This window comes from Colobus angolensis, unplaced genomic scaffold (genome assembly GCF_000951035.1).
Source record: "Colobus angolensis palliatus isolate OR3802 unplaced genomic scaffold, Cang.pa_1.0 Scaffold361, whole genome shotgun sequence".
NCBI classification, from domain to species: domain Eukaryota; kingdom Metazoa; phylum Chordata; class Mammalia; order Primates; family Cercopithecidae; genus Colobus; species Colobus angolensis.
Window position 1 is genome coordinate 1344870 of NW_012116944.1, and position 10258 is coordinate 1355127.

Genomic DNA, 10258 nt, shown 5'->3' on the forward strand with positions numbered 1-10258 from the left:
CCAGGTAGATGGGAACCTTGACAAAGGAATGATGCAGGTAGTTGGGCTGGGTGTGTTTAGTGAGTTAACAAGTAATCTTTAAAGAAAGAATCAGTGTCTCTGCAGAAAACAACTAGCCTCTACACAGCAAGACTCTGGCTGGCATCAAGCCTTGGTGTTCAGTTAGTCTGACCTTTGATGCAAAACTGAGCTCTGTTCCTCAAGATATCCCCACTAGCTTTTACGTGTGTTCTCACAGATGTTTCACGTCTTTGACTTTTGCCTTTACCGATGGCTTTCACTTTATTATTTAAGATCTTGTCTTGTCACTTTCATTGTCTCAAAAAAAAGGAGGTCACAGAAACCTTGTCTTTTCTAAAGAAATTTAATAAAAAAATCTGCAAACTTGTCTCTGTTACCTAAGAGGCCCTTTTTGAATTTTCCAACATACGCCAGTGGGAAAAACCTAAGAAAATCTGAAGGAAGCCCAGAGTTTAATTTTTTAAATTAATCATCCATAAAATAAAGTAGATTGGTTTACTATAGAAACAAGGATTCCAGTCATATTTAACTGCAGTGTTGGGTGAGAGAAGGGTGTTCAAAGTAGTGACGAAGGTGGTTAGGGGTGGGGTAATATTGAGCTGTCATTTTTCCAGCATTCTATAGAAAAGATAAGAAATCAGAGATTTTGGATAATTATTAATGTTATAAGTCAGACAAAACTTAGGAGAAACAAAGCAAAAAAAACCACCCTGTTATTTAGTCCCTGAAAATTTTTTACTTACCAAAAAAAAAGATAGCAAAGACAAAAAGAAATAGTTAAGTGAAGAGACAGACAATTCAAGTAATTTACTGTAAGGAAGAACAATCAACTTTCACAAAAAAAAATCATAGAGCTATAACTGGACATTGCAAACACTTTATGTATGGGTTCTAATTTAGAATTTACTTGCTTGAACCCAAATTCTCATGCTTCTATGTGCCCCATGAAGAATGAGAAGTTCTTCCCTCTGTGAATCAGATCCCAAGTCTGCCGTATTGTTTCTGGTTCAGATTTTCTTCCTATAGGTCTGTCAAAAGCAAAAATAAAGAAGAATCACTGGAGTGGGAACTAGAGGCCTTAGGTTCTTGCTCTGCTTCTTGAACTAGCAGTTAACAAATATACCAGGTTACATTTCTGGGTAAAGCTTAGCCTGACAGATGAATCTTATAAAGTGATATCCTTGGACAAATTACCTAAATCTGGGCCAGCTTCATGGGCATAAAATCTGTGCGGTCTCACAGAGTCCCATACTTGAAAGGGATTTGTGCTTAGTTTATTGCCCTGCTGTCACCATCTTAGTAATTTTTTAACAAGGGACTCCACAGTTTTGTTTTGTGTCTGGCCCATTAACTTATGCAGCTGGTCCTGCCTTAACACTGCGCAGCCTCTGCTTCCTTTTCTTTAAAATCAGAATTGGAAGAGCCCCAGGATCATTTCTACTTTAGGAAGTGATGATACAAACCCTTCAGGGTTGTCTGGCATTTAGACCGCACAATGCCACAATCACGGTGAGGCAACTTTTCCGGGATCTGTTTCCAGGACATAGTTTCATTCTTAAATTGGCCACCATACCCCATGATGGAAACTGCAAGACCTACCATGCCAGGGATTATCCTCCTCCCTCTTTCTCCTCTCAGTGACCAACCTCTCATTATAGCACCACTGACTAGCCGAGTGTTGCCACAAGAATGCTGCAAACAACCACCCTCAAAACTTAGAGGCTTAAAACAGCAGCCATTCTTGCTGTTCTCAAGTTCACAGTAAGCTGGTGGGTTCTATTGATCTGGGTCAGGTCTGGCTGAGCATTTCTTTGACCATAGCCATCTCTCTCTCCCATGTTTCAGATGGCCTCAGCTGGCACACCTCAGCTCTGTGCCTGTGGTCTCTGTCCCTTCGGCAGGCTGGTCAGGGCTAATAGAAGCAAAGGTCAAGAGACGGAGCAGAAGCAAGCACGGCTTTCAAGGCATCTATAAAATGAGGGTAACCAGATTCACTCTAAATCCCCTTCCGCTCTGACATTTTCATAGTCCACAGGCTCAGTTCTCACTCCAACCAGTTTCCAACCTCCCCTTCCTCTTCTGAGCCAGACACCTGTCTCTACATCCTATATAGGGCATTTAATCGTAGACTGGTGAAAGTAGTCAATTTAACTTACTTTAATCTTTATAGCTTTGTCAGGTCCTGTAATTCCTGTCATTCTCAGGAGAAGAAGTTTAAGTTTTGCTCAGCCATGCCAGAAACCCCCTTTCTAAAATTGAACGAGTAGCAAAAGGTATATTTCCCAGATCCACGTCTATGTCTCTGTGGCTCCTTTGTCTCTACAGAGCAGAATCCTTTTTGATTTCAATGTTCTCTGTGCCACCCCCACCCTCACATCAGACTGCATCAAACACTCACAGTCCAGCCAAACCACATTGGCATGGCTCACTGCAGGCCTTTGAGCAGGGCAGCATTCTTTTAAATAAATGAGAGGGACAGTGTGTTCTTGCTGAAGCCTGCAAGGTCCTGTCAGCTTTACGCTTGCTGATTTACATGGCTTTTGAAAGACATAACCATAAAATTTCACTCCAAAATTCACTCTGTCCAGTCAGATCTTTGCCTAGGCCTGGCAATTTTAATTTATCAAAGTAACGAGATAATAGTTTAATTTTTCCCCTTGTTGTATGCCCCTATAATCTTCATAATTCATAATACAGCTGTTTCTCCCAGTAAGCTCTTTGATGGGAGTCTATGATCTAGATCTTGTTTTATTTTTTTCTTAAGAAATCATTAAAGTGAAGAAGCTATTCCTATAAGGATCTGTAATCCTAACGTGTAGAACCAGTAAAGCAGCACAGAGCGGGATAGTGAGGTAAACATGCTCCATGTGGCTTTCTGGGCACATGCACTAGCTGCTTTTGCCACTGGTTCAGGGAACAGGAGCTAAATTTGGTCTGTATTATTGTGTTTTAAGCTGAAAACTGATTCTTGGCTGGCAGATACGCCTTTCCTTTTCTTTCTTTTCTTTTTTCTTTCTTTTTTTTTTTTTTTTGAGATGGAGTCTTGCTCTGTCACCAGGCTGGAGTGCAGTGGCACAATCTCGGCTCACTGCAACCTCCGCCTCCCGGCTTCAAGTGATTCTTCTGCCTCAGCCTCATGAGTAGCTGGGACTACAGGCGTGTGCCACCATGCCCAGCTAATTTTTGTATTTTTAATAGAGACAGGGTTTCACCATGTTGGCCAGGTTGGTCTTGATCTCTTGAGCTCATAATCCGCCCACCTCGGCCTCCCAAAGTGCTGGGATTATAGGCGTGAGCCACCATGCCTAGCCAGATATGCCTTTTCTTTGCACATTCATTTGTGTTTCATTGTCTCAAAAATTAACTTGTCTTTTCAAATTAGGAAATCTTCCACTAAGCCAACAAAAAAAAAGAGAGGTGATAATAGAGGACTCGCCAGTCTGTCTCCTGTTTCCTCTGCAGTGGTTTTTGTCATTTTGCTGCATGTGTCCATGTTGGCATCAGGTTGGAGCAACACAGGAGGTTCTTTGGCTCTCAACTTGGTCTTTAAAAGTCACTAATATTTGGTCCTTGATCACCTTGCCTACCCTTCAGTTGCTTTTCTCTATGAAATCTAGTGCTCTGTGCGTTGTAGTGCTTTCTCCAATAATTAGAAAAGAAAAACAGAATCTCCAAGTTCCTAGATCAGGGCCTGTTAGGTGGGTAGGGAGGGAGAAAAGGGGCAAGGACGGTCACAGCCAGCCTCACATTTATAAAAGTCTTCACATTTTCACTTTTCTTGCTTATAAATTAGTTTATATATATGAAACCACAAAGATACAGAATTAAAAGCAGGCATTAATCTTATGCCCTATTCTGGTTCCAATGTACTTTAATATTTATAAAATGATAATTATCTTTAAAATAATATTCTCTTGCAACATACCTACTGTGACAAAAGTTTTCATTTATTTAATGAAAATATTTAAAATATTCTGTAAACATCATCACTTTATTCTGGCCTATTTTGTCTTTTAAATAAACCATGAGACTCAAATACTCAAGGTTGTTGGAACTTCTCTTAACTTCTGAAGGTTCCTGCTTTGGACAAATTAGTTTTGTTTCATTGTGCATTACTAACCTCTTCCAAAGAAAACCATAGAGTAGAAGAAATGTGGCTCACATGTTTGGGGTAGAAGAAAGAGGTAGGCACTAAATCAGGTAAAATATAGTCAAGAGCTTAGGTCCTAGACAAGGGCTGGTATAGTCACTTATAGAAGGATCAAGGCTGAGAACACAACATCTTGAGATGGAACCCTCTGAGCTCCCTCTGGATTTCCTTCCACAGGTCACTTTAGCTTTCAGAATGTTGTGTCAACACCTTGGCTTGGCACACAAGAATCTTCACTACTTGGCCACTGACCACTGTCCAGCTCTTTCTCTCTCTCCACTCTTCTTCCCCGACCCTTTGCTTTGGTCCTATCACGACAATCTTAAAAATGCTATTGAACACTCCCTGGTCTTCATACATGCCCTTCCTCCTGCTCAAACTGCTCTTAAACTCTTATCCATTCATCATAAAGCAATCAATCTGTATCTTATGCCTCTGGGCCCCAGTAGAACCCTGGGAATATTTCCACCACTTACAATTCTGTATTTTAATCTTTACTTTACCTGTCTGTTATATTTTTTGAAAGAAAGGCTATATTTTCATAATTGTTTTATCCCTCGTTTATAGTAAAATGCATGGTACATGACAGAGTCAATAGTGAACAAATGCATAAATGCATGAATAAACAAAGTAGACCAGAAACCTATTAGAAATACAGAATCTCAGGCCCCACCCCCAGATCTACGAAATCAGAATCTGCATTCTAACAAGCTCCCCGGGGAATTTGATTGCACATTCAAGTTTGAAAAGCACTGATCCAGCTTACTCTGCTCTCTCAGTTCTGTAAACATCTGGAGTACTGATTGTCTAAGGTTCTGGGTTTGGTAATTGTTAATGTACCTGTGTTGCACTGTGTGAGTGTGTGATTGTGTATGTTATTGTACGTTCACACACTTCCTTTCTTGTCTCCTCACCCAGAAGGCTACATGGGGGGCACTCTTGACATTCTGTCACTACTCCTCTCAGCACCCAGAACTAGGTACTACCCAGAGTATTTTTAATCTTCCTGGAAAAATATCCCATAAAAAGATAAAATCTGCTACCCAAGCAATGGGCAAAGTGTTGGGGATGAGTGAGAGACATGGAAAAGAGCACTAGCTTTTATTGAGATTCTACTAGTAGGAAGTACTGTTGACACTGTATGTACTATATCTCATTTAACCTTATGTAATGAGTTAGGAATCATAACCCCGATTTTACCAATGGGGAAAACTAGGCTCCTAAGTATCCTCAGTCTCACACAGATAGTCATGGAACTGGCATTTGAACACTTCTTATTCTTCTTCTTTGAAATTCTTGTGAAGAACGCACAACATAACATTTACCATCTTAACCATTTTTAAGGGTAGAGTTCAGTATTGGTATATAGCAATATATTTGCATTGTCGTGCAATAGATCTCGAGGACATTTTCACCTTGCAAAACTGAAATTCTATACTTTCGAATACCAGCTCCCATTTTCCCCTATCCCTACCACTTATTTTTATAACCTAGTCAAAGGTGTTATTTTGCTCATTCTTCCTTATCTTTCTTCCACCTTCTCCCCATTCTCATAGTACCGTATTTTACACAGCTCTGGCTTATCCCAATAGCAATGAAAGCAACCTGAAGATCCTAAGGTCTCACGATGTTACCTTCCCTATGGAGTCTGTGGAGTAAGCAACAGGGTTTACCAATGGAAGAAAATCAGAGGAAAGTGATTTGATTCTTGTAATGTTGGAAATTAATCTGTATACTTTCTCTATGTTAAGGGAAGCTTTGAATACAGACCATTATTTCATTGAAAAAATCAGTCATGCCTGTCTAAAATGATCACTTTGCCATCAAGCCACATTCCTGAGGCCAGGATTCTAGTATTGTAGCCTTAGTGACAGCATCCTTCTGAAGCACCATGAGGGTAACACACATGCCCAGTCCAGAAAAACTCTGTCTGGTTGCCTTGTCTGCTGTATGGGATTGCTGCTGACACCAGACATACACTCCCTGAAGGTGAGGTGGAATGAGATAGAACTGTGGCCCAGGGTGCAGGTTTGCACATCTTTGAATTGCACTGTTGTTATCTTATTCTGTCTGATATAATGTTTGTAACTTTGGCTTGTATGATTTTTGCATAATTCAATTTAAATACATTTTTTATTAGAGATTCAAAAGCAGGAAAATATTTATGTTGCATATTAGAAAGCAATAATGGCCTAGAGAGAGTAGGTATAAATGCCAAGAGAGGAAACAGAGCCTCCTGTCTCCAGAGTCCTGCGTCATTGAGGGCACATCATGCAGTGATGGGCTTGTACTAGGCAGCTGGCATCCCCATGCTCCAACCTGTAGGAACACAAAGATCATGTTTCCCCATTTTTTTGGATTTCATGTCACCAAAGATGACAGACTAACTAACTGTAGCAAGGGTCCACCAACCCTAAGTCACTTATTTTAGATCCTGAGCTCTGTTGTCTGATTTTAGTGAGAGCAGGAATTTCCTGTCTGAATTCCAAAGCCTCAAGGGAATGCCTAAGTCAGCAGACCTGGGTTTAAACCTAACTTTAGAAGCAATAGCTCAATGACCTTGAGTGACATAACTGTTCTGTGATTCGGTTTATTAAGTGAGATAAGTTGAAGGAAGCATATATTTCCTGAATCACTTAATAAGTGTTAGTTATTGGTATTTTTATTATCTTATTATTGCGATTTTTAATAAGAAAGCCTGGACTAGAACTTATACTAAGGACTGAAAACTATAGCCAGTGTACCAAATCAGGCCTACCTGTTGTATAAATCAAGTTTCATTGGAATACATACATACCCATTTGTCTGTATGTACTCTGTGGCTATTTTCAAGATACAATGGCAGAATTGAGGAGCTGTGTGACACAAATCAGATTTAGAAGTCTAGACTTTGGAGTAAAGAGATAAAGGTTAAAGATTCACCTTGCTCTTCCCTAGCTGGATAACGCTGCGTGAATCATTGCAACCTGAACTTAAATTTCTTTATTTGTAAAATGATGTTAATAAGAATATCCACATTTCATATTAGTAGTAAGGATTAAATTAAACAATGCATATTTAAGCTGTATGTAAGTACTTAAGTCCTATAAGAATTCATTCATTCATTCATGTGACAGACACTGGACCAGACACAGAAAATTCAAAATGAAAAAAATCAGAGATAGTCTGTGACCATCAGGAGTTTATCTTCTGGGAGGGAAAATAGGCTGCTTAATGCAAGGTATGTTTCCTTATTCATCAATCTCATTATCATTAATTTGTAAGATGGTCAGTTTGAATTGTGAAAGCACACATGCTTATACTTTATAATTCTGCCATTGGCTCAGCCTGGGTCAGAGATATTAACTTGTACATTTTTCAGTATTTAAGTTGTTTATTTGCTTTTCTTCAAACAATGAATCAGCCAAGTCCTTCAAAAGAAACATATTCACAGAGTTAGACAAGTTGCCTGGTGAATGTGACACATGCAGAAATGCCCACGGGATGATTTCAGCCTTTGTACACTTATAAAACAAAGTTCAACCAAGCAAAATGGTGCTCTGCAAGAAAAATGCACAGACCAAATAGAAATACACATGAATCCAGCACAGACTCCAAAAAAACAGCTGAGAAAAGAATATGCCATTGGATTTTTTTTTTCTGTCGTTTTTTCATTTAGAGAACATTAGTTTCTGGAAAATTACAAAGAATAAGCAGGCAAAAATAACTTTGATTGAAAATGTTCACCTCTAAATAATGTTTCAGTTGAATGACAAAGAACTGCTTATTTGTTCTAATTCTAGGCCAATGTCCCATGACACTTTTAGTCAATTTACCTAGTATAAATATGCATTAAGAACACATCACTCCTCACTAATTTTATTAATAAGTTTCTTCTCCTTGAATTTTCACTACACTGGAGAAAGACTAACAGTGTGTTAAAGATTTATAATCTAATAAGAGATCTACCAATTTTTCTATTAAAAGAGTAACACTCTCTTAAAAGAAAAAAAAAAAAAGGCTCTCAGATGCTGATCAGTCTACAGGCGGGTCTCCCAAGTCAGTCATCTGACCATGATTTTTACGCCCTGTGCACAAAAGGGACATTTAGTATGAAAGCAGTAAACGAAAACTAGGGGCTGTTGTCAAAGTGTCAGCCATTGTGGTCATATTAATAACCACTGCAGCTGTCTGAGGCTCAAATTAGAATCTTTGAAACAAGTTAAACACTTCCAGCACTATTTAGAGCCATTTTAAAGAGAACAACAAAATTTTATGTTGAGATCTTTTACTAGGTGGCCTTTAAAATAAAAATCTCTTTAAAAACCAAAACTAAACTTTTTGAGATGCCATTATCTGAGAAATCCTCATTTCCTATTAACTAAATATCCCAAAAGCTGGATTCAAAAGCATATTAATTTATTATGCACATGTGCTCACATGAACTCACATAAATTCTTAGAATCTAAAAATAGAAAAGCACTTTCCCTGGGACTGGTATGCTTCTCCCATATAAAACATCCCAAACAGAGTAGTGTTATTCCCAGCTACTTATTCTGGCATTGGAAGAGAACAACCATTTTTAGCAAAGACAGATGTTGGAGCCAGGTGACTGTGTATCTCTGAACCTCCTGGGTTGAGGAAGAGGACCAGCATCCTTTCAAAGGAACTGTTCCAAATGCACATCAACTACAAAAAAATGCATCCATCTTGGGATTGAAGAAAACCTGTGACCTAATGCAGATGAGCTGGCAATGTGTAAGTCACTCACTCTGTCAGCTGCTTCAGAGGGACAGCATGAACTTCAAATCATACTGCTTAGGTTATTCAGATGGCCTCTAGGGACTTATAAGGGGAAAACGTTCTGTGTTAAAGTTCTGAAATAAACTTTTTGAATTGCACAGTGATAAGACACAGCCCAATACCTGGGAGCAAATAAACTGATTTCCCAAACATGGAGAGACAGCTAAGTGTTTTATTCGAATGACAAGTCCATTCACCACCCTCTGACAGTTTCAATCTAACTCGTTGAAGTCCAAACTAAGTAGATGAATGTGCTATTCCATTGTTCCCTTTAAATTTACACTATTGTGAAGCACCAGAGCTACTACTGGGGAGTCAGAAATCCCTGATTCTACTGGTTTTGCCCTTACCTTTGTCTACCTTATGGGTATTAGAAGAACAAATGGATACTATATATAAAAGCATTTTGAAAAGTATAAAGTAATGATCTATTTATTAGATAAACCTAGATTAACTCCCTACTAAGTACCAAGCATAACTGCAGATGTCATTCCATCCTTAGAACAATGTTGCCAGATAAATATTATGACTCCACTTTTACAGATGAAGAAAATGAGCCTCAAAGAAGCTATGTAACTTGCCCCACATCATACAGCAGTGACACGAAAAGCTGAGATTCAAATTCAGGGCTTTTCAGTCCAAATGTAGGTCTACTTACTCCTATGTCAAGTCTCTTCTAAATTTACACTAATATGTGAAAGAATGCTAACATTTAACTGTCTTATATAAAACTCCAAGTTAGCAGGTGACCTACATACTCGAACTCAGGGTACCCTAACCTTCTAGTGTGGGAGAAGCTTCTTTTCCTTTCCTTGAAACCTGAAAGAATGGTGCTCACAGGGAGCTGGTCAGTACAAGTGAGAGAGAGGGCAGTGCTGTTCCTGCATGACCTGCCCCTGGCACTTTCAACTAGGAAATATGGTGCAGCAATGAAGATATTGCTGGTAATCAGCTTGGAGAGCTGCCATGTAAGCTACAAAGTACACTGGTAACCTTGCATCTCTTAATCAAGGATCTCTGCCCTTTTGCAAGGAAGTGCAGGATGTAAGAATTTTATAGAGTCCTGATGGAGAAGTTTGGGGAAGGAGCTTTTCTTGGGACCCCTTAAATCTCAAGATATACAAAATGCCCAGTAATGCCAACATGGTTGCAACCTAAAACTTTTGAGTATATTCATCCCATAAGCTATACAGGCATGACTTAAGTACAGGGTACTTAGTTTTATATTTTCCCCAGTTCCCGCATAGCTTAACAACTCTCCTTCTTATTTTGAGCAGACAATGACATCTTAGACTCATATGCACA

The 10258-nt window shown here is 39.1% G+C and overlaps 1 long non-coding RNA gene across 1 annotated transcript; it reads right to left on the minus strand.

Annotated features, from left to right (window-relative positions):
* Nucleotides 1-745: 745 nt before the first annotated feature.
* On the minus strand, nucleotides 746-2450 carry LOC105519917. Its single transcript, XR_001003040.1, has 2 exons — nucleotides 2178-2450; nucleotides 746-1049 (listed from the first exon to the last, which is right to left on the minus strand). It is a non-coding gene; the product is annotated as an uncharacterized LOC105519917 (long non-coding RNA).
* Nucleotides 2451-10258: the final 7808 nt, after the last annotated feature.